This window comes from Notamacropus eugenii, chromosome 2, assembly GCF_028372415.1.
Source record: "Notamacropus eugenii isolate mMacEug1 chromosome 2, mMacEug1.pri_v2, whole genome shotgun sequence".
Lineage (NCBI taxonomy): Eukaryota > Metazoa > Chordata > Mammalia > Diprotodontia > Macropodidae > Notamacropus > Notamacropus eugenii.
This window is the reverse complement of record NC_092873.1, coordinates 303,524,260-303,547,812: the sequence shown is the minus strand read 5'-3', so window position 1 is coordinate 303,547,812 and position 23,553 is coordinate 303,524,260. Positions and strand designations below refer to the sequence as shown.

General features: G+C 48.4%; 11 non-coding genes across 11 annotated transcripts; 6 read left to right on the top strand and 5 right to left on the bottom strand.

Moving 5' to 3' along the window:
* Positions 1–537: 537 nt before the first annotated feature.
* Positions 538–619, bottom strand: TRNAS-GCU (transfer RNA serine (anticodon GCU)). The gene has a single exon. It is a non-coding gene; the product is annotated as a tRNA-Ser (tRNA).
* A 1,787-nt stretch (positions 620–2,406) lies between these two features.
* TRNAQ-CUG (transfer RNA glutamine (anticodon CUG)) lies at positions 2,407–2,478 on the bottom strand. The gene has a single exon. It is a non-coding gene; the product is annotated as a tRNA-Gln (tRNA).
* Positions 2,479–3,356: 878 nt separating this feature from the next.
* Positions 3,357–3,428, bottom strand: TRNAQ-CUG (transfer RNA glutamine (anticodon CUG)). Its single transcript has one exon. It is a non-coding gene; the product is annotated as a tRNA-Gln (tRNA).
* An 808-nt stretch (positions 3,429–4,236) lies between these two features.
* Positions 4,237–4,308, bottom strand: TRNAQ-UUG (transfer RNA glutamine (anticodon UUG)). Its single transcript has one exon. It is a non-coding gene; the product is annotated as a tRNA-Gln (tRNA).
* Positions 4,309–5,844: 1,536 nt separating this feature from the next.
* On the top strand, positions 5,845–5,916 carry TRNAQ-UUG (transfer RNA glutamine (anticodon UUG)). Its single transcript has one exon. It is a non-coding gene; the product is annotated as a tRNA-Gln (tRNA).
* Positions 5,917–6,724: 808 nt separating this feature from the next.
* Positions 6,725–6,796, top strand: TRNAQ-CUG (transfer RNA glutamine (anticodon CUG)). Its single transcript has one exon. It is a non-coding gene; the product is annotated as a tRNA-Gln (tRNA).
* Positions 6,797–7,674: 878 nt separating this feature from the next.
* Positions 7,675–7,746, top strand: TRNAQ-CUG (transfer RNA glutamine (anticodon CUG)). The gene has a single exon. It is a non-coding gene; the product is annotated as a tRNA-Gln (tRNA).
* Positions 7,747–9,549: 1,803 nt separating this feature from the next.
* On the top strand, positions 9,550–9,631 carry TRNAS-GCU (transfer RNA serine (anticodon GCU)). The gene has a single exon. It is a non-coding gene; the product is annotated as a tRNA-Ser (tRNA).
* A 1,720-nt stretch (positions 9,632–11,351) lies between these two features.
* TRNAS-AGA (transfer RNA serine (anticodon AGA)) lies at positions 11,352–11,433 on the top strand. Its single transcript has one exon. It is a non-coding gene; the product is annotated as a tRNA-Ser (tRNA).
* A 1,492-nt stretch (positions 11,434–12,925) lies between these two features.
* TRNAW-CCA (transfer RNA tryptophan (anticodon CCA)) lies at positions 12,926–12,997 on the bottom strand. The gene has a single exon. It is a non-coding gene; the product is annotated as a tRNA-Trp (tRNA).
* A 2,707-nt stretch (positions 12,998–15,704) lies between these two features.
* Positions 15,705–15,776, top strand: TRNAM-CAU (transfer RNA methionine (anticodon CAU)). Its single transcript has one exon. It is a non-coding gene; the product is annotated as a tRNA-Met (tRNA).
* Positions 15,777–23,553: the final 7,777 nt, after the last annotated feature.

Here is a 23,553-nt window from a genome sequence, read left to right as displayed (position 1 = left end):
CTACGTGAGTAGGAAACGCACCTTACTCGAGGCGCCTAGCACCTGGCGGCTTCCTGTTTGTCCTTTATGTTTGTGCCCACGATTTGCACAAGGAGGGGTGGAGGTGGGAGTGAGGCTGAGGGTAGGGGCAGGGGCAGGGGCAGGGGCAGGGGCAGGGGCAGGGGTAGGGGCAGGGGTAGGGAAATGCCTCTGGGTCTCTGAGCTCCTCCGGCATCCGAAATCATCCTGGGGACCGTCTGACACCGTCGGCCTCTCTGGCTGGAGATTTTGCGCTCAGAACTACAGGGAGTGCGGCAGGCTGTAGAGGGACGCAACTCTGAAACTTTGCAGCGTAAGCCGCAATAGGAAAAACACAGTCCATTTCAAGCTGGGACACCTCCTACGAGCAACAGGGATTCCCTCCAAGGTTGAGTTAACGAACGTACCTTGGTGGATGATGACTGATAGCTCAACGGGAGTGGGGAAGGGGTTGGAGGTTCGAGAAATTTCTCCAGAAGGAGGAATTTAAAATCCTCGATCCTCATAAGTAAGAGGAATCGACGAGGATGGGATTCGAACCCACGCGTGCAGAGCACAATGGATTAGCAGTCCATCGCCTTAACCACTCGGCCACCTCGTCCCGCTCAACCAACCCCTCCACACTCATACACTGGTAATAACCACAACCACGCTGTGGTGGTTCGCAGGTTTTTTCAAATTCTGGTGTTTTCAGGGCTTCGCAGTGTGTGTATCGGAAGACACTGACCCTTTCTGCGTAACAGCCTTCCCCGTTCTCTGGCACTGCAAAGGAAAATAGTCCTAAGGGACAGGACGAGCAAAACGCCGATTCAGGATTATTAGGCCCGTGGCTGCTTGACGTGGGGGTAGCAGGGGACGCTGGAGCCCACACTTCGGGGTCGAAGAGGGGGGCCGAGAATGAGAGACCAAAGACGATCCAAGCGGACAGCACAGACTAGGAACCCGACGGGGGGTAGGAGCAGGGTTTTGGGTTTGTTTGTTTTTTTTTTGGTGGGGGTCACTGCAGAGATAGGGAGCAAAAACGAAAGGATTTCAGCAGGGAGACCTGTTAGGAGACACTTAGAACAAGGGAGAAAAGGAGAGAAGGAAGGAAGGAAGGAAGGAAGGAAGGAAGGAAGGAAGGAAGGAAGGAAGGAAGGGAGGGAGGGAGGGAGGGAGGGAGGGAGGGAGGGAGAGAAGACAAAAAGAAAGAAGGAGGGAAGGAAGAGGATTACGTCTGGTTCACCCTTCTTGTTATCATCAAATACCAGGCACTAAGTCTCAGTCACAGAAGCCAAAAAGACTGTACTTGTTGGAACAAGGGCAATCGGTCCAATTTGCTCTGAGCACCGCTCCAATTCTACACGACACAGCTTTACATTGTTATAATTTTATAGGGGGAAAGGATCTAGCAACAGGGGAAATGCCAAGGATGCCATCCTATCACATTTTGGGGTTTCTCTGTTTCCTTGTCAAACTGCTATGTCTCTGCTTTACATTCTAAAACCATTTGCCTCACCACACACAGGCTTCCTTGTGATTTCACGGACGTGTTTTTGTCGAGTCAGTCCTAATGGCTAGGGTTGCTCCCAGGAGTCAGTCTTGTTCTTTCTCTTCATTCTCTGTACTCTCTTCATTTCTGCACAGATATCTGAGGCTACGGCTTTTGTGGGTGGATCCTTGCTTGGATTTTATCTCCTGTTAATTATAGGACGTGCCAACTATGATTCTTCTACCTAAGTTCCAGATGCTGTTCTCCCTGGCATCCGGGTGATGGACAGAAGTGCAATTTTCTGTTCTCTCTGCTTTTAAAAATTTCGTTTCCAATCTGACGACCAAGGCCCAGGAAAACAGATCTATAGCTAGAGTACACCCACTCTAAGTCATCTCTCCTCCAGGTTAAGCCTTCCCCCATCCCTTCAACTGACCCAGCTGGAGCATGACTTCCGGTCCCTTCGCCAGCCTGATTGCCTCTTCTGCACATTCTCTGGTCCCTTACAAAATATGGCACCGAGACGAGACACAAAGCTCCAGATGGGAACTAACCAAGGCAGAGCACAGCAGCTGGATCTCCTTTCTGGCCCAGGACTCTCACTAGACTCCAATTAATGCAGACGGAGGGGACAGGGTGGTGTGCTGAAATGAGCGCAGGATGCGGAGCATTTGAATCTCTCCTTTGACGTTTCGTAATTGTGTGAACTCGTGCGAGTCCCTACAGAATGTCCCGAAAAAACTGCTTTTGGGGGGGCGGGGGCGGGGAATAGTATTGAGGCGAGGGGGTAGGAGGTGAGGAAGGCAGACAGGCTGGCAAAGTCGAGTTATCCTCAGGTTCACAGAGAGAAAGAGGCTCTGAGCCTACGGATCCCTGCAAAATTTTCAGGGTCGCCAGCAAAACTTCACCGTGCACCAAGGTTCCACCGAGATTTGAACTCGGATCGCTGGATTCAGAGTCCAGAGTGCTCACCATTACACCATGGAACCGGCACAAGGCGCCCTCCCTTCCCACTTTTATGCGACGCTACCAAAATCCACCACTTCCATTGGCTATTCACTCATTTGCAGCTCTTCCTTTTCCCCAACACGTTTCCCCGTCCAAAGTCAGGCACCGCCTGCGTGCTTAAACAATCCGCCTCTCCTTAGTCCGTCCGCCTCTCCTTAGTCCGTCCCCTGCCTACAATCCTCCCGCCAGCTTTTCGCTCTCAAAGAAATCCACACAGAATAAAATCGTCCACCTGGTCCTCTTCTGAACAGTGGATCCGTGCACGAGCCGAGCCCGTCCACCACCAACCCCCGCCCAACACACACACCTTCTGGAAACCCCCCTTTCCTCCCTCCCTCCCCCTCGTCTCCCCCATCCCCCACCTCGCCTCCCGCAGCTGAAGGAAAACCGAGATTTTCCTGCAGGGAAATGAAAAGCAGCAGAAAGGGAGAGATCTTTCAAGGAAGAGCCCACACACCCTACCCCTCTCCGACCCTTCAGCACAAATGCCACTCTGTGTCAATTGAATGTTGTTGTCAGACAGGACGGACGGAGAGACGAACCAACGAGCGGGCGGACGGACAGATGAACAGGCAGGCAGGCGAGCGGACCGACGGACTGACGGACGGACGGACAGACAGACGCAAGTGGTCAGCATTCATATAGCGAGCGCCTTAAGATTTGCAAAGCGCCTTAACTTCATGTTGACTCATTCGACCCTCACTACAACCTTACACTCCCTTCTAGCAGATGGGAGAGTCATGCAGTCATCTGGGACCGGTTGCGTGGGGAAAGAGACTTTAGGTCGCTTCTTCCCGTTCACTTTAGGGGACACGACTCCTCAATCAATGGACTTGAGAGAGGGGACCCAAAGAAAAGTAGGTCCCACCGAGATTTGAACTCGGATCGCTGGATTCAGAGTCCAGAGTGCTCACCATTACACCATGGAACCGGCACAAGGCGCCCTCCCTTCCCACTTTTATACAACACTACCAAAATCCACCACTTCCATTGGCTGTTCACTCATTTGCAGCTCTTCCTTTTCCCCAACACGTTTCCCCGTCCAAAGTCAAGGCACCGCCTCCGTGCTTAAACAATTCGCCTCTCCTTTCTTAGCCCGTCCCCTCCCTAGAGTCCTCCCGCCAGATTTTCGCTCTCAAAGAAATCCACACAGAATAAAATCTTCCACCTGGTCCTCTTCTGACCAATGGATCCTTGCACGAACCGAGCCCGTCCACCACCAACCCCCAGCCCAATACACACACCTTCTGGAAACCCCCCTTTCCTCCCTCCCTTTCCCTCGTCTCCCCGTCCCCCCCCTACCCTCCACTTCCCACCCCCCAATTCCCCGCCCGCAGCTAAAGGAAAACCGAGATTTTTCTGCAGAGAAATGAAAAGCAGCAGAAGGGGAAAGATCTTTCAAGGAAGAGTCCACACACCCTACCTTCTCCGACCCTTCAGCACAAATGCCACTCAATTAATTGTTGTCGTCAGACAGGACGGACAGACCGACGGACAGACGGACGCAAGTAGTCAGCATTCATATAGCGAGCGCCTTAAGATTTGCAAAGCGCCTTAACTTCATGTTGACTCATTCGACCCTCACTACAACCTTACACTCCCTTCTAGCAGATGGGAGAGTCATGGAGTCATCTGGGACCGGTTGCGTGGGGAAAGAGACTTTAGGTCGCTTCTTCTCCTTCACCTGAGGTCCACACGACTCCTCAATCAAAGAATTTGGGAGAGGGGACCCAAAAAGAAGGTCCCACCGAGATTTGAACTCAGATCGCTGGATTCAAAGTCCAGAGTGCTAACCATTACACCATGGGACCTTTGCCGCACACGTGTGCAATAATGACACTCTTTGTTGGACATATTAACTCTTCCGGAGACTAGTTTCACCTGTCTTTCAAGAGCTCTGAACTACGCACCCGTCAGTGGCAGTGACATTCCCGGTACTGCCACTGAATAAAAGCTGATCCACACCATGGAGCTGGCCAACGCCTGCAACAAAACAGGGAGCAAAAGCCCATTTTGCGTAGAAGCCAAGACGCAACCCTTGTACTTAACAGAAATGAATCTTGATGAACAACTGTCCTCCAAAGCGTAGCCTCATAAGCAACCTTAAGAGGGGGCCATTTCTTCCATATGGAACGGGCAGTCTGCGTAGGAGCTTTGCCGCTTGCTAGAAGGCAATTCATTCCAGTGGGCTCAGAGTATCAGCGGCGATTTTACTTCTAGAGAACACGGGATTTCAGAGTTTCTTCAATTCATCGTCTTCGAAGTAAACCATTCATTGAAGTTTCTGTTACTATATTTCACTTTTAAAACTTCCGACCTTTCTGGGTGTAACATCTTCCACAGAACAATCTCAATGATTAGAATTCTGGTATCTTAAGAGAAATAAACCGAGCCAGTTGGAGATAAGGGAGGCAGGAGGAATGACGCGTTCGTATTGGGGTCGAGATGTCCAGCTGTTAGGAAGGGCAAAGGAGAGTGGATTTTATTTTTCTCTTTTATATGATTTCCTTCTGGCGTCTTACTGGATGTCCCTTAGACATCTTAAACCCAATATGTCCAAAGAGAACTTATTATCTTCCCCTAAAATTCTCCCATCCTCTCTTGAATTTTCCTTTCACTATTTAGGGTACCATCATCCTCCCAGTCTCTGAGGCTCTCAACTGAGATATCAAGTTCAACTCCTCACCCTGTCCCCACACCTGTCCCACACCGATATTCAATCTGTTGCCAAGGTCTATGGATTTCATCTTCTTTATATCTCTCCCATAAACTTCCCCTTCTCTGCTCTGACTACCACCACTCTGGTACGGGTCCCCTTTACTTCACACCTATACAATTTGAACTTGATCCGTCTTCCAGCCACAAATCTAAGCCTAGTTAAGGCCTTCCTCTACTTAGCAAGCAAATTACTCTTCCTAAATGGTAGATCAGACCACGTAACCACCGTCTCCCATTGGATGCACTCCAGGGGTTCCCGATCACCTTCAGTATCAAATGTAGAGACCTCTGTTTCACATTCTCCACAATGTGGACGCTTGAGCTCTTTGGGAGTAGGGACTGCTTTTTACTTCGTTTTCTTAGCGTTTAGAAAAGTGCCTAGCTATAGCAAATTACAGGCCTTGTTGATTAATTGCTTGATAAACTATTCTCCAGATCTTTCCGAATTACGTTGCAGGCGTTGGCCAGCTCCATGGTGTGGATCAGCTTTTATTCAGTGGCAGTACCGGGAATGTCACTGCCACTGACGGGTGCGTAGTTCAGAGCTCTTGAAAGACAGGTGAAACTAGTCTCCGGAAGAGTTAATATGTCCAACAAAGAGTGTCATTATTGCACACGTGTGCGGCAAAGGTCCCATGGTGTAATGGTTAGCACTCTGGACTTTGAATCCAGCGATCTGAGTTCAAATCTCGGTGGGACCTTCTTTTTGGGTCCCCTCTCCCAAATTCTTTGATTGAGGAGTCGTGTGGACCTCAGGTGAAGGAGAAGAAGCGACCTAAAGTCTCTTTCCCCACGCAACCGGTCCCAGATGACTCCATGACTCTCCCATCTGCTAGAAGGGAGTGTAAGGTTGTAGTGAGGGTCGAATGAGTCAACATGAAGTTAAGGCGCTTTGCAAATCTTAAGGCGCTCGCTATATGAATGCTGACTACTTGCGTCCGTCTGTCCGTCGGTCTGTCCGTCCTGTCTGACGACAACAATTAATTGAGTGGCATTTGTGCTGAAGGGTCGGAGAAGGTAGGGTGTGTGGACTCTTCCTTGAAAGATCTTTCCCCTTCTGCTGCTTTTCATTTCTCTGCAGAAAAATCTCGGTTTTCCTTTAGCTGCGGGCGGGGAATTGGGGGGTGGGAAGTGGAGGGTAGGGGGGGGACGGGGAGACGAGGGAAAGGGAGGGAGGAAAGGGGGGTTTCCAGAAGGTGTGTGTATTGGGCTGGGGGTTGGTGGTGGACGGGCTCGGTTCGTGCAAGGATCCATTGGTCAGAAGAGGACCAGGTGGAAGATTTTATTCTGTGTGGATTTCTTTGAGAGCGAAAATCTGGCGGGAGGACTCTAGGGAGGGGACGGGCTAAGAAAGGAGAGGCGAATTGTTTAAGCACGGAGGCGGTGCCTTGACTTTGGACGGGGAAACGTGTTGGGGAAAAGGAAGAGCTGCAAATGAGTGAACAGCCAATGGAAGTGGTGGATTTTGGTAGTGTTGTATAAAAGTGGGAAGGGAGGGCGCCTTGTGCCGGTTCCATGGTGTAATGGTGAGCACTCTGGACTCTGAATCCAGCGATCCGAGTTCAAATCTCGGTGGGACCTACTTTTCTTTGGGTCCCCTCTCTCAAGTCCATTGATTGAGGAGTCGTGTCCCCTAAAGTGAACGGGAAGAAGCGACCTAAAGTCTCTTTCCCCACGCAACCGGTCCCAGATGACTGCATGACTCTCCCATCTGCTAGAAGGGAGTGTAAGGTTGTAGTGAGGGTCGAATGAGTCAACATGAAGTTAAGGCGCTTTGCAAATCTTAAGGCGCTCGCTATATGAATGCTGACCACTTGCGTCTGTCTGTCCGTCCGTCCGTCAGTCCGTCGGTCCGCTCGCCTGCCTGCCTGTTCATCTGTCCGTCCGCCCGCTCGTTGGTTCGTCTCTCCGTCCGTCCTGTCTGACAACAACATTCAATTGACACAGAGTGGCATTTGTGCTGAAGGGTCGGAGAGGGGTAGGGTGTGTGGGCTCTTCCTTGAAAGATCTCTCCCTTTCTGCTGCTTTTCATTTCCCTGCAGGAAAATCTCGGTTTTCCTTCAGCTGCGGGAGGCGAGGTGGGGGATGGGGGAGACGAGGGGGAGGGAGGGAGGAAAGGGGGGTTTCCAGAAGGTGTGTGTGTTGGGCGGGGGTTGGTGGTGGACGGGCTCGGCTCGTGCACGGATCCACTGTTCAGAAGAGGACCAGGTGGACGATTTTATTCTGTGTGGATTTCTTTGAGAGCGAAAAGCTGGCGGGAGGATTGTAGGCAGGGGACGGACTAAGGAGAGGCGGACGGACTAAGGAGAGGCGGATTGTTTAAGCACGCAGGCGGTGCCTGACTTTGGACGGGGAAACGTGTTGGGGAAAAGGAAGAGCTGCAAATGAGTGAATAGCCAATGGAAGTGGTGGATTTTGGTAGCGTCGCATAAAAGTGGGAAGGGAGGGCGCCTTGTGCCGGTTCCATGGTGTAATGGTGAGCACTCTGGACTCTGAATCCAGCGATCCGAGTTCAAATCTCGGTGGAACCTTGGTGCACGGTGAAGTTTTGCTGGCGACCCTGAAAATTTTGCAGGGATCCGTAGGCTCAGAGCCTCTTTCTCTCTGTGAACCTGAGGATAACTCGACTTTGCCAGCCTGTCTGCCTTCCTCACCTCCTACCCCCTCGCCTCAATACTATTCCCCGCCCCCGCCCCCCCAAAAGCAGTTTTTTCGGGACATTCTGTAGGGACTCGCACGAGTTCACACAATTACGAAACGTCAAAGGAGAGATTCAAATGCTCCGCATCCTGCGCTCATTTCAGCACACCACCCTGTCCCCTCCGTCTGCATTAATTGGAGTCTAGTGAGAGTCCTGGGCCAGAAAGGAGATCCAGCTGCTGTGCTCTGCCTTGGTTAGTTCCCATCTGGAGCTTTGTGTCTCGTCTCGGTGCCATATTTTGTAAGGGACCAGAGAATGTGCAGAAGAGGCAATCAGGCTGGCGAAGGGACCGGAAGTCATGCTCCAGCTGGGTCAGTTGAAGGGATGGGGGAAGGCTTAACCTGGAGGAGAGATGACTTAGAGTGGGTGTACTCTAGCTATAGATCTGTTTTCCTGGGCCTTGGTCGTCAGATTGGAAACGAAATTTTTAAAAGCAGAGAGAACAGAAAATTGCACTTCTGTCCATCACCCGGATGCCAGGGAGAACAGCATCTGGAACTTAGGTAGAAGAATCATAGTTGGCACGTCCTATAATTAACAGGAGATAAAATCCAAGCAAGGATCCACCCACAAAAGCCGTAGCCTCAGATATCTGTGCAGAAATGAAGAGAGTACAGAGAATGAAGAGAAAGAACAAGACTGACTCCTGGGAGCAACCCTAGCCATTAGGACTGACTCGACAAAAACACGTCCGTGAAATCACAAGGAAGCCTGTGTGTGGTGAGGCAAATGGTTTTAGAATGTAAAGCAGAGACATAGCAGTTTGACAAGGAAACAGAGAAACCCCAAAATGTGATAGGATGGCATCCTTGGCATTTCCCCTGTTGCTAGATCCTTTCCCCCTATAAAATTATAACAATGTAAAGCTGTGTCGTGTAGAATTGGAGCGGTGCTCAGAGCAAATTGGACCGATTGCCCTTGTTCCAACAAGTACAGTCTTTTTGGCTTCTGTGACTGAGACTTAGTGCCTGGTATTTGATGATAACAAGAAGGGTGAACCAGACGTAATCCTCTTCCTTCCCTCCTTCTTTCTTTTTGTCTTCTCTCCCTCCCTCCCTCCCTCCCTCCCTCCCTCCCTCCCTTCCTTCCTTCCTTCCTTCCTTCCTTCCTTCCTTCCTTCCTTCCTTCCTTCCTTCCTTCCTTCCTTCCTTCTCTCCTTTTCTCCCTTGTTCTAAGTGTCTCCTAACAGGTCTCCCTGCTGAAATCCTTTCGTTTTTGCTCCCTATCTCTGCAGTGACCCCCACCAAAAAAAAAACAAACAAACCCAAAACCCTGCTCCTACCCCCCGTCGGGTTCCTAGTCTGTGCTGTCCGCTTGGATCGTCTTTGGTCTCTCATTCTCGGCCCCCCTCTTCGACCCCGAAGTGTGGGCTCCAGCGTCCCCTGCTACCCCCACGTCAAGCAGCCACGGGCCTAATAATCCTGAATCGGCGTTTTGCTCGTCCTGTCCCTTAGGACTATTTTCCTTTGCAGTGCCAGAGAACGGGGAAGGCTGTTACGCAGAAAGGGTCAGTGTCTTCCGATACACACACTGCGAAGCCCTGAAAACACCAGAATTTGAAAAAACCTGCGAACCACCACAGCGTGGTTGTGGTTATTACCAGTGTATGAGTGTGGAGGGGTTGGTTGAGCGGGACGAGGTGGCCGAGTGGTTAAGGCGATGGACTGCTAATCCATTGTGCTCTGCACGCGTGGGTTCGAATCCCATCCTCGTCGATTCCTCTTACTTATGAGGATCGAGGATTTTAAATTCCTCCTTCTGGAGAAATTTCTCGAACCTCCAACCCCTTCCCCACTCCCGTTGAGCTATCAGTCATCATCCACCAAGGTACGTTCGTTAACTCAACCTTGGAGGGAATCCCTGTTGCTCGTAGGAGGTGTCCCAGCTTGAAATGGACTGTGTTTTTCCTATTGCGGCTTACGCTGCAAAGTTTCAGAGTTGCGTCCCTCTACAGCCTGCCGCACTCCCTGTAGTTCTGAGCGCAAAATCTCCAGCCAGAGAGGCCGACGGTGTCAGACGGTCCCCAGGATGATTTCGGATGCCGGAGGAGCTCAGAGACCCAGAGGCATTTCCCTACCCCTGCCCCTACCCCTGCCCCTGCCCCTGCCCCTGCCCCTGCCCCTGCCCCTACCCTCAGCCTCACTCCCACCTCCACCCCTCCTTGTGCAAATCGTGGGCACAAACATAAAGGACAAACAGGAAGCCGCCAGGTGCTAGGCGCCTCGAGTAAGGTGCGTTTCCTACTCACGTAGATTGCCTCCCCAACTGGGACTCCCTGCGCTCCAGCCAGATCATTCCCTTCACGGTTTCCGGAATCCGCCGTGGCAGTCCCCTTGACTTCAAGCCTCGGCCTGCGCTGTTTGGTCCACCCGAAATGCCCTCGCCTCGCCTCGGTTCAAAATCTATCCTCGCGTTCGAGATTAGCCCAAGCCCACCAGCACCCTCCGGCCCCCGCTTTTCCTCCCGTCGGTGTTCCAGTTACCATAGCTCTCCCCTTTGGGCTCAACTCCCAGTACCCCGTAGCCGCCTGAGTGTGGAAGTCTAGCATGTTAGAAGAGCCCAAAGAGACGTCTGGGATCCTGTCGTTTAGATCACGTCCCTGTCTCCCCCATTTTAGAGATGGGTAAGTAAGCTGAGACCCAGAGAGGCGAAGGGACTTGCTGCTGTGGGTCGTGCTGTCTTCCTCCCATTTGGTCTCAGGTAGCCTCACACAGGGAGGGAAGGGCTGGTAGTAGAATCTCACCAAATGCTTACGCAGGAAATAAATGGTTGTTGTCCTTCGTTCTGGAAGAGGACCAAAATGACATCACCATAACAAAGTGAAATTTCAGTGTGTCCGACTGTGGCTGTTCAGACCAACACGAGCTCGGAATGCTCTACCACAGGTTGGGCACAGATAGTCCCTGCGAATATTTGGGGTGCATACTCCAAATCTGCGCATCCTACCTTTACTTTGTGCTGTCTCAATTCTGCTTTGCTCATAGAGCACAGCACCCTTTCTGATGTGGGCACGCCATGCTGAGCGGTCCTTTGCCAGCGTCTCCCATGTTGCACAGTCAAATCCAAAGTTCTTGAGAGAGACCTTGAGAGTGTCCTTGTACCGCTTCTTCTGACCACAAATGGTAAGTGGATGAATGGCTGTCAGCTAATCCCAGAGTCTAAACTGTGGCTGTAGGAGGGCCTCGGTTGTTGTGCCATCGACTCCCCTCGAGGTGCCAGCATGGGGGGATAGGTTGGCTGTAGGGACCGAGTGTGGGAATGGGCGTTGTGGCATTTCGGGAGAGGTAGGCTGTGCCTCAGTCTTGAGAGAGGCGAGAGGCGGAGCATGCTGGCTCCGGGATGGTGAGGTGTTTGGGGCCTCTCTAGTGGAGGTGAAGAGGACATTCCCCCAGCGTGGGTAGTCGTGGAGGTGAAGAGGACATTCCCCCAGCGTGGGTAGTCGTGGCCGAGTGGTTAAGGCGATGGACTAGAAATCCATTGGGGTTTCCCCGCGTAGGTTCGAATCCTACCGACTACGAGGTTTGCGTTGTCTTTTCCAGAGAGCTGCCAACTCTGGCCCCATCACGGGTGCGTCGATCAGGTGAGGTGATGGTGGTTAGTTACCCTGGTGGTTTAGGAGCTTCCAAAGCCGAGAAAAATCTCCTATCCCATTTTGATGATGGCTCACCCTCTTGCTCTACCAACCAGGGGCTAGATGAATGGGGGAGATCCTCCGCTAAGATCTCCGAAGGCTGCAATAGCGGGACCTGCCGGATCCTTTCTCCATCATCCCCTGGAGCCTTGGGTCTTCCTCGACGCAGTAGCTACCTAACAAATGATTGTGGAACCAATGAAAGAACGAATTGATGGGTTTCCCCAGTGTGCAGAGGAGAATTACAGGCACTGGGCAGACAGACAGACAGACAGACAGACAGAGAAGTAGGAGCCAAGGAAAGCCCTGCAATGCACCTTTTCAGACCGCGGAGGAGGTCGGTGGGTCGTTCCAGGAGGCAAAAACTCCAAAAATTCCTACGTTCTGTGAGGCGTACAGGATCGGGCCGTTTGCAGCAGAACACGTGCCGGACCGCACGTCTCAAGATTTCAGGTTCGACGCTTCCCAGGAAGACGCGAGGAGGCTGCCTTTCTGGGCCTTACCTCATGGTTAATTTCCATCGCCTCCGCGTTCTAGGGTCCCAGGTCTATCCCGCCGCTCAGGGAGAAGGCGAACGAAGCGATTCAGGGCACAAGCAGAGGAAGCCTGTGCCCGGAACCTCCCTGTCTCTTCGCAATGAAAACTTCCGTGCTTTCAGCTCCAGGATCTAATCGGGTTCCGGGGCTCCGTTTCCCCCCACCCGCAACCCCCCAGTCGGGCAGTCGCTCCCTGGGCATTCCCAACTTTCCGGTGCCCTTCCCTCTCCTTCTCTAAGCCTGACCCTGGCCCTTACGCCTCAAAGCAAGGCGTTCCGCAGTGAATTTCTCTGGCTTGCTGTGTGTAACGTACAAAGTGCGGAGAGAAAAACACCGAAGACAGAGCGTGAGAAAAACAGAACCGCGCGCCTCTTCTGAGCCAAGCTGTAGGCTTGCTCTTCCACGACTTTCTGTAAGTTCAGTAAGCATCTCTTCTTCTCTTTGTGCTTCCTCCACACTGCAGTGTGTCTTCCTCACAGATGAAGAATCCCGAGCGAGGCAGGGATCGCAGCCATCCCAGATGTTTTCATGTGTGCTGGTTGTTTCCATCGGTAAAGGCCAGGACAATCTCGTGGCCCCAACTCACACTTTGTGTAAGCAAAGTGATGCGTTCTTCCGTCCAGGGGGGGGTCTTCGGAGTAGCAGGTGTGCTTTCTCAGCCGGTTCCAAGTGTGGTTTGAGAAGCTGTTGACGTGTGAGGCTCAGCTGAGGATAGGTAACAGAGCGGAACCCCGATTTTGTCCGTATCTGTCTCTGCTCGCATCATCTCTCTCCACTATTTCTTTCTTGTCTTTCCCCCATTGGTACCGAGCGTATTGAATGGAGAAAAGAAAAGAACGAATTGACCCCGACGTGATTTGAACACGCAACCTTCTGATCTGGAGTCAGACGCGCTACCGTTGCGCCACGAGGTCCTGAAAAACAAGCTCTCTCTCTTCCTCTTAAGGATTTCGGCGGCAAAAATGCATTTCTTCAGTGCTTCCAATTTGCTCGTCCATCTCTTTATTCGCTCCGCCACTAAGCGCTTAGTAAGAGCCTTTTCTCTGCCGGCTTTGAGTTGTATGTCGAGGATGTCGCGACCAAAGGGTCTCAGTCCATGTCCTGTAGGAGATTACAGCCTGAGGAGAGCACCCACTCACCTCACCGTCTGTTTTTCTACGAGGCTATGTATTCTAATCGCCTGCCTACTCTTTGCCAGGCCCTGAGCTTAAGCCGAAGTCAGGAGGTGGGCACGTCTCATACCCTTTAGAGCTCTGTCTCCTTTGCTATGTCCCACAGCTACACCTCAGCTCGCTGGCTAGTCTGACAAACGTGGAGATTCCTCACTCAGCCTGGCGTTTCCAACATCATTTCCCCTTCTCCATGGCACGCTGCCCACCAGCCAAACTCACCCAAGTCCTGGAGCTCGGCAGTGCTATCTCCCGCCTCCGGGCATCCAGCCACCCTTAAATGCGCTTTCCTCATTTCCTCGTTTCCTACTTTTCCGAATCTCCACCTTTCTCCGAAGTCCAGGGGCCTTTGGCTCCCAGCATCTCTCCTCCCGTGGCAGGAAGAATGCCGCTAACTTGCAGGCAGGGACCGTTTCTTCCCTGGCCTCAGATCCTTCACCTCCGAACACAGCGCCCTTCCATTAACGGTAGGAGTTCAAAAAAGGTTTGAGGGACTGAATGTGTGGACATTGCGATGACTTCAACATTTCTCTTCTCTGTACCTTTGAATTGGACTCTTTCGAGCTCCTCTATGTCTTGTGGTGAAATTATGAGTCCAGAAGAAACACGGAACGTAGAAAGGGAACAAGATGGTGAAGGAAGAAGCTGGATTTTTTTTTCTTTCTTTTTTTGCCAAAGGAAAAATTATTATTAAAGACTGGAAAAAGAAACAAAAGAAATCGCTCCTTCTTCCCTGGGTGGGAATAAGCTTTCTCCCAATCTCATCACGAAGACGCTTTGCACTGATGTGCTCAGCCTCCATGTGCCCCTCCCCCCCAGCCCCACGCGAGTCTTAGCCACCTCTGGCAGCCTGAGGAAGCCTAGAGACACTTTTCCGGGTAATATATTTAGAGGCATAAGAAAAAGTACATAGTGTTGTCAAGGAAACTAACTAATTTGAGATATTTTCCTTAAAATATGCTTTTTTTTAAGTTCGCAAATTCATTAGATTTTGATTCAAGCTGAATAAAATGTTCCGAGAATGTCATAGCTGAAATGGATCTTGGAGGTAGTCTTTTGTACAGATGAGGAAGGAGAAAGTTCTGTCCAAGCAGGGTTCCTAGGAAAGTATATAAAAAGCATATCTAATGAAAGCAACTTGACCAAAAGTAGCGACATTCTGAGCATAGAAGATACCGATGTGGCTTGGGATTGCAGGGACCGCAAAATACTGAGGTTCAGGGCGGAGTTGTCTTGAAAGAATTCGAGGACTCAAGCAGTCTTCCAGTCAAGTGACAAAAAGTCTATTATAACGCTAATAAAGGCGGACAGGGAACTCTAAAATAGAAAAAGTACAGGGAGTGGTGTGCCGGGTATGCTAATTAGGTGGTGAACGTACAATTTCTGTACCTTGGGTCCAGGAGTCATTCACTCTGGCATGGAGGGTTGGGGGGGGGGGGGGGGGCAGACGGTGACTTTTAAGGATCTATAAGTCTGTAACGAGATATCCTTGGGAGTCGACGTCTATGTCTTGACGTCTGAATTGCACATGGTAACTGTGGGAATCAGTATACGATAGCTCTGCTGGTGAGTCTTGTTCATACAAGGGAAATTCTACAGAGGTCAGCTCGTTCTTGAAAGAGGGAGAGATAGTTTGCTTCACTGGGACCCTTTCATGAGTTATTGCCAGAGATAGGGTCCTTAGGGTGGGGAGACATATGTTCCTAGGACTGGTTCTTAGCGTCCATCGATACGGTGGTACCTTTTCTTCTCTCCTCCTTCTTCTATGGTTATCTTTAGGCTTTGCATCACCTAGGTGTTCTCCTGTATTTTTCTCATTTCCCTTTCTACAGAGCTATCCTTTGTAGCCAAGGACTTGTTTTTTTAAAAAAGAAAGAGAAAGAAATGTCGAGACAAAGAACAAAAGAAAGAAAGAAAGAAGACAAGAAATAAGTAAAGAAAAAGAAGGCGGAAAGTTCTGTAAAGTCGATGGACAAGTTTTAAAAAATCTGAATTTATATTCAATGTCCCACTTCAGGACCGTTATGTGTAAAGAAGCAGTGAGAAGGTGTATTCTTTTGATATGTCCCTCTTTCTTAGGAGTTACCTATCTGATCTGCCGGATGCCTTCAAGGGGAAAGTGTCCGTGGTGCTGAAACAGGTTGAGTGGGGCGTGTGAAGAACAGAGCGGGACTTTTATCTGAAAAGTTTTCGGTTTGTCTAGAAGGTACCACAGTTGGTTTGGAACTGGCAGAGGGGGTATGAGAGCAGTGGCATGTCACACTTAGAGTGAAGTTTGACTTGAAGTTTCTGATTTCAAAGAGTAGGGTGTGCTCAGCATAGCGTTCCGAGTTGCGTTCAAGGTTAACCTAAACCTAACCATGAATCCAAAAGAAAAGAAATTCCAAAATCGTAGGCAAAGGGGACAAGGAAGCCTTCTTCAGGCCAACTCTTAAGGACCTTGTAGCGGGAGAGCAGAGTGGCGCAGCGGAAGCGTGCTGGGCCCATAACCCAGAGGTCGATGGATCGAAACCATCCTCTGCTAGCTATTTTCTTAAACATTTCCCCCCCCCCCCCCCCAAGTATCTGGTTGGAGCAATTTCATGAAAACAGCTAGATCTTAACCTTTGATAACAGCTAGCTGTGCACCCTGGGCATGTCCATGAACCTCTCTTTCTCAGCCTTAGTTTCTCCATCTAAAAAATGAAGGAGTTGGACTCCATGATCTCCAAGGCCACTTCCATTCCTAAATCTATGATCCTATGGTCTAGAGCTTCCTCTAAGACTCAGCTCAATGAACCACCCCACGCTCAACCTTTCCCTCCTCGAAATCCTTAGTGTTAGCTCTCTAGTGCTGAATTGACCTTTCAGTTTGACTTGAGAAGGGAACACCAGGAAAAGTTTCACTATCTCTCCCTTTCAGAAATCCTACTCCTTCAGACTCCCAGAGAGACGGAGGAGATATATAAGACCTTTGCAGATAGGAACTGGTAAGTCGGTAAGTCTCTGATATTTTCTGAGCCAACCCAATGCAGCATAGTAGCAGAGAGCCTTTGGCTACTATGCTTCTCACCCACGGGCACAGTGGCATTGGCCGTCCTGTCACCATCTCATTGGGACTGAGCTTATGGGAACCAAATGGTCTGGACCTAAGGCTCAACCGGGCTAAAGGAAGGGCTTTGGGACGGGATACCTAGCTCCTCAGAGAATTTAGTAAGGGAGGTTTTAAGTATCTCATTAATGATTTCAGTGATGACTGGGGGCGATAGGCACAATGGAGGTGGTGAGTAATTGGCCAGGATGAAAAGTAACTTAGCTAATGAAGGTCCTGTGAAATGGGTACCTCTATCACTATGCATCTCTTTAGGAAACCCCCAATATGGAATGATCTTTTTTTAAAAGGATTTCTATTACCACAGAGGCTGAGGCAGTATATGACAGGGAAACCCTTCTAGCCACTGGGAAAACATACAGACCATAACCAAAATGTGTCTGTAACCAAGGGCAGGTGGCAACTGACTGAAGTGGATCTGCCAGGTTTCAAAGGGCGCCTGTAGAGGAGGAAAGTGTTTGGCCATGAGCAGGCTTCAGAGGCTTGGACGCGTTGTGCTTGGGGCAGGTGGGAAACATCTTAGAGGCAGTGAGAGCCGTGCTGTGAAAACTCCCCCATCAATATTTTCGAGCTCCCTCCACCAGCTTGTCAGGTCCCCAATGGCTGAATAAATGAAGGTGTTCCAACATAGGGAGGAATAAGTTCTTGGGGAGTACTACAAGTCCATTTGGGCCCACCCATAGTCATAGCAAATGTACATCCCTCTGGAAGCTTACCTTGTGTTAACAGGATTTTTTTTTTTTTTTACTGAGTCAGTGTCTAACTTGAGAATGGCAAAATAGCAGGCTAGCGACAAAGCGTCAGTAATCAGGCACTCTTTTAATTAATTACTTTCATTGTGAGGAACAGATTTGAAAACTGGGGATTCTCCCGATCAGAATTCCACCTTGCTGAACTGAAGACAGAGCATATATACATAAATCACAAGTGGGGAGGGAAGGGAGAAGGGGGATTACAAACAATCCTTCCTAGGGCCAGAGTGGTTTCTCCACAAATGGAAGAGAGTATATCAATTCTGGAGTCCTGTGGGAGCAATATTTCTCAAGTCCTTGGGGCTCCTTACTTAGTGGGTCACAGGACCAGAGTTCTGTGATGGGAACAGCTTCTAAAGTCTTTGATCTGCTTCATTATGCTGCCAGAAGGATGCCAGAGATTGTGAGCCTTATCAAAGTTTGATTCATCAGTTCAAGCTGCATTGTGAGTCTGACTCAGCAGCTGGAAAAGGCAATTTTACAAAATCTAGTCTTAGTGTAAACATGACACATATCGTGTTGATTATTATAAGAATCAGAATTCCCTCCACACCTGTGTATAGCTTGCTTTCCCTCCACAAGCTCCAGTGAATATCTATTACCTCTAGAATGAAATTCAGTGTCCTCTATTTTGCATTTAAAATTCATAACCTCATAGCCTCGCCCCTTCTTGACTTGCCTTATTCTCTTCCATTGCTCTAGGATCCAGCCCGCCACAGTCATGTACTTGTAATTCCTGAAACAGCACACTGCTTCCCTCTCACATCTCTGAACCCTTGCATTCCTCATCCCTGATGTCTGAAGTGCTCTGTCCATCCCCATAGCCTCCATTTTTTCCTAACTTCCTTTGAGTCTCCACTTAAAGCCTACCTTCTGCAGGTAGCTTTTCTTGGTCCCCACCCAGCTGCTGATGTCTTCCTGTTTCAGATAATTTTCCATCTATTCTGTGTATCTCACATATTTAGTTAGTCGTGTACATATTGTCTCTACTATTATAACGAATACTCCTTTTGATATGAACAGGCAACTTTCTGATCTGAGTCAGACACGCTACTGGTGCACCAGGAGGTCCTGAGGAACAGGCCTCCTCTCTTTCTCTTAAGGATTTCAACTGCAAAAATGCATTTCTTCAATGAGTCCAATTGGCTCCTCCATCTCTTTATTCGCTCCATCACTAAGCACTTTGTGGGTTAGGAACCTTTTCTGTGCGGGGCTTTGAGTTGGATGCCGAGGATGTCGAGGATGTCGGGAACAAAGAGTCTTGGTTCATGTCCTGTAGGAGTTTACAGCCAGAAGAGATCACATACTCACCTCGCCATCCGTTTGTCTACGGGGCTCTTTATTCATTCCGTTCCCTTCCACAAAAGTTTACTAAATGCCTGCCCACTCTTTGCCAGGCCCTCAACTTAAGCCAAAGTTAGGAGGAGGTCACTTCACAAATCCTTTAGAGCTGTCTCCTTTTCTGGGTCCCACAGGCACACCTCCGCTCGCTGGCTAGTCTAACATCATTTACAGCATCATTTCCCCTTCTCCCTGGCACGCTGCCCACCAGCCAAATTCACCTAAATCCTGAAGCTCAGCAGTGCTATCTTCCGCCTCCGGGCATCCATCCACCCTTAAATGCACTTTCCTCATTTCCTACTTTTCCGAATCTCCACCTTTCTCCGAAACCCAGGGGCCTTTGGCTTCCAGCATCTCTCCTACCGTGGCAGGAAGAACGCAGCCAACTTGCAGGCATGGACCGTTCCTTCCTCGGCCTCAGATCCTTCACCTCAGAACACAGCGCCCTTCCATTAACGGTAGGAGTTCAAGAAAGGTTTGAGGGATTGAATGTGTGGACATTGAGATGACTTCAACATTTCTCTTCTCTATACCTTTGAATTTAACTCTTTCGAGCTCTTTTATTTATTTATTTATTTTTTTGTGGTTAAATTATGAGTCCAGAGGAAACGCGGGAGCATAGACATGGAATAAGATGATGAAGAAAGAAGCTGGATATTTTGCCGAAGGAAATGCTTAATGACAGTGGCTGGAGAAAAAACAAAACAAAACAAAACACTCCTTCCCTGTACAGGAAGTTTCCCTAAATCTCATCACAGAGACATTTTAGGCCAAAGGGTTTTTAGCCATTTTTTGTGTGTCATGGATTCCTTTGGCAACCTGGTGAACTCTCGGCATTTACACGAAATCCTTTTGCCTGTAATTCAAGCTGAATTCATAATAGTCCTAGCATGTCTTATCTGTAGTCCATCATTGATTCCATTGTTTTGAACAGATGAAGAAGGAAAATGTTCTGTCGAAGTCTGACTCATAGAAAGGCATATAAAACGCACGTCTAACTTAGCCAATCTGACCAAAAGCTCAGCTGTTTTGAGCATAGCCGATACTTTCCTACCCCTTCTTTTCTTCTCTTCTCCTTTATAGATTTTTATGAACGTTCTTTGTTTTTACACTGCCCACACTTGTATCCATCTGGTTTTCCTTTCTAAAGAACCGCTGCTTATAACAAAGAATTTGTTTTAAAAAGAAGGAAGGAAGAAAAAAGTAAGATAGAAAAGAGATAGAAAAAAGAAGGAAACAAAGGAAGGGGGGCCAGGAGGAGTCCAGTAAAACCGATGAATATATCGAAAATATTGGAATGAATGTTAATGTGTTTTTTGCTTTGTGGTGCTGAAACAGATTAAGTGGCGGTGTAAAGAAAGAAGTGTTATCTGGAGGGGCAACCGGTTTCCGGAGAACCCCACAGTTTTATAGGAATACGCAAAGTTGTTCAAGAGAGCCTGGCATTAAGCTACATATAGAGAGAGTAAAGTTTGACCTGAGCGTCCCTGGATTCAAAGTCCAATATCTGCTTAGCTTAGATCCTTGATTTTATGGTCATATATGTATGTGACCATATCTCAGAATACATGAGAAATCTTGTGTTGGTAGGAAATGGGAACGTGAATTCTAATTCAAGGTCATTGTACGACTTTGCTTCTCAGTAGACCAGAGTGGCTCAGCAGAAGCTTATTGGCCTCCAAACCCAGAAGATGAATCGAAACAATCCTATGAGTACTTGAAAATACATACATACACACACACCCGTGTGTGTATTCTAAGTACCCAGATGTCACAATTGATAGAACGCTTCACTTGGAGTCAGAAAAATATTTAATTCAAATCTTGCCTAAGACTCTTACTAGCTGTACATCCTAGGCGCGCTTTCTCTCTCTTCTCCCGGCCGCTCCTTTTTCGTCTTGAAATTCTCGGGCAGAAATTTCAGAGACACCACTGTTATATGTTCACTGATTCGTTTATATAATCTTCCTGCAGAATTTTACCCGAAAACAGTCAGTAAATGGCAGCGCGGAGCGGGTGGGGGACCCGGGGAGGGTTTGGGGAGAGAAGCCTGAGTTGGGACTTCTGTGATCTACAGGGAGACCCTCGGTGAGCTGAAGGTGTTCCTGGAGAATGTGATCTGGAAAGCCGCCGCCTTCCTCAAGCAAGCCTTGCGGAATGAAAGCCCTGGACATAGTCTTAGTGCTCATGCGCCAAGGGCGTTCACTCTGTTGCTTTGGTTGCACCAGTTGGACGTATATATAATATATGTACACAGTTATTCTCCAGTTTTATTTTAGAATTTAAGAAACAATTTAAAAGGGGTTTCTTACCTCTCTTAAACAACAGTAAGAACTTCTGACTTTCAGGAACTGACTTCGTTAGCTGAGAATGCTTCATTACTGTTAGATCTTTGATGGAGGCGGAAGGGGAGGGCGCCCTTTTTTTAATTGTAAAACTAATGAAATTTACAAAGTTTTTTTTTTATTAGTTTACTAATGTCCCGATCCAAACCCCTTTTAAATAGTTAATAGATTCGTTTCGATTTTTCTTTCAATCTACCCGGATGATCAGTAACACCCAAGGAGAAATTATAAATCAGTTCAAGTTTATCGCATTGCATTCTAAGTTTCTCCTTACACTTTCGATGACCACCAAAGGAAGAAAAATAATCTGACACCAAATTATAGTTTGGCTGATGGTAAACAAAGGATATTTTTTCCCATGATCACTAAAGATTCCTTTGAAACCAGTTCAAATTGTTCACATTATATTTACTCACTCATAAATCCTCAATAATCTGACTTACCACTTCATCATTCAACTGAAAACATTCTCTTCAAAGTTAACCAGGACCTCTCAATTCAAAAATCTGATGTCTTCTTTTTAATTCCCCATCCTGCCTGTATTTTTCTATGCCATTTGCTACAGTCCAGCCTTTCTGGAGGTGACGAGATTAACAATTGCCCTAGATCCTGGGCAAATGGACTGGACAATGAAAGAAAAACTGAGGGACCTCTCCTTGCCTGCATATTCCTGATTACCTCATCTCCCTCCCCACAGGATACATATCCTCTACCAGAATCCCTAGTTTCTCCAGGCTAGCTGGGCGTCTCCCTTAAGGAGCTGACTCTCTTAAGGAAGTGCTGCCTCCCTTAAGAAAAAAGCGCAGTGGGCCTGTTACCCCAAATAAACTCCTTCACTTTATTTAGAGACAGACTGAGTGAATTCTTTCAAGATGACACAGAGACACACACACCCTTGCACATCAACATATTGGTGACACACCAACATTCTGGTGACCCGCACCCCAACATGACACTGGGTTCTCTTGCCTCTTCTCTCTGACTGCTCCTTCTCGATCTCCTTAGAAAATCTTTATCTAGGAGAGGCTCATTAATTGCATGTATGGGTCAAAAGACTCTTGAGGATACAGTGTTCTGTTCTTTTCCTTAAAAACTCTCATTTGATGATGTCATCAACTCCTGTGGATTCAATTGCCTTCTCTATGAAGATAAGTCCCAGATCTACATCTTCAATCCTAGTTTTTGCTGAGCTAAAATCAGTCATCTCAAATGCACCTTGAATATCTTGAACTGGATGTCCCAAAGGCATCTTAATTTATCATGTCCAAATCAGAATTCATTATCTTTTCCCAAAAAACTCTACTCAGTTTTTCTATTAGAAACATCTTGGTGGCATAGTGCTTGGTGGTACCAACATCTTGGTGGATGGAGCCAGGTACCTGGAGTCAAGAAGACAGAAGTTCAAATTAGATATTTACTATGTGTAGAACCCCGGACAAATCACTTAGCCTGTTTGAGCGTCAGTTTCCTCATCTGTAAAATAGGGATATTAATAGTACCTAACTTACAGGGGTGTTGTGATAATTGAGTAAGATAATATTTGTAAAGCACTTTGCAAACCAAAAAGCTCTATATAAATTATAAACGATGTAAAACACTATTTTATTATTACAGTAGATGGCAATGTCATCCTCATAGTCACTTAGGTCAGCAACCTCCATTGAATGTTATTACAAATTCCCACTGTGCTAAGTACTGTGGATGCGAAGAAAAGCTAAACCCATGCCTGTACCCAGGGGGCTCATAGTCTTGTCAAATCTTGTCATCTCTACTTCCACAACATCTCTCTCATGCATCTCCTTCTGTACACTCATAGAGCTACAACTTTAGTTAAGATCCTTATCACTTCTGTCTTAGACTATTGCAACAGTCTTCCAATTGCTGTCCCTGCATTGAGAATCTGCCTACTCCAATCCATCCAGCACTCAGTTGTCAAGTTGATTTTTCTAAAGCATAAGTCTGATCCCTGTTCAGTGAATTCCAGTGGCTCTTTATTACCTTCAAAATAAAATATAAAGTCCTCTGTTTATTATTTAAAGATCATCATAAACATGCCCCTTCCAACTTTTCCATTCTTCTTACACCTTGATCCCATCTACAAACTGTCTTACTTGTGTTCTCTACATAAAATGTTACATTGAAATTCCTTTGTTTTTGCACTGGCTGTCTCTCATGCCTGGAATGCTTCTCTTAATCATTACCTATTAAAATCTCTGAGTTTCTTTCAGCTTCAACTCAAGCACCATCTTCTGCAAAAGACCTTTCCTGGTTCTCCCCCAAGCCCTGTTCCCAGCTCCTACTGCCTTTTACTCTAAGGATATTTTTTGAAAAAAATTAAATCCTCCCCATTATATGTTAAAACAATTTGTTGGGGGACAGCTCTGGACCGGGGTCCCCCGTGAGGACCGTGAGACGCCTGAGGGTCCGAACCTGCTTACGTGGCAGGCTAGCTGGTCTAGCAAGCCACGAGGTACTGGGATGGCCCTGGTAACAGGCTGGCTCCACCCACGGGGAGGCACTTGGGAGGAGCTCGCCCGCCCATGGGAGGTGCGGGGGAGGAGACAGGGGATAATAAAAGGGGGTGACCATGAGAGCTGGAGAGAGAAACGGAATAAAGCTTGCTGGCTGCAACTCCTTTCGGGTGCTCTGCCTGTTTATTCCCCTTCCCCAACAGGGAGAGGGAATTCCCTCCCCCGAACCAGGAGGAGGGCCAGAGACGTCTGAGGACCGGGGATAGGTAAGTAAAAGGCGAAGGCCCGGGAGTCGCCCCGG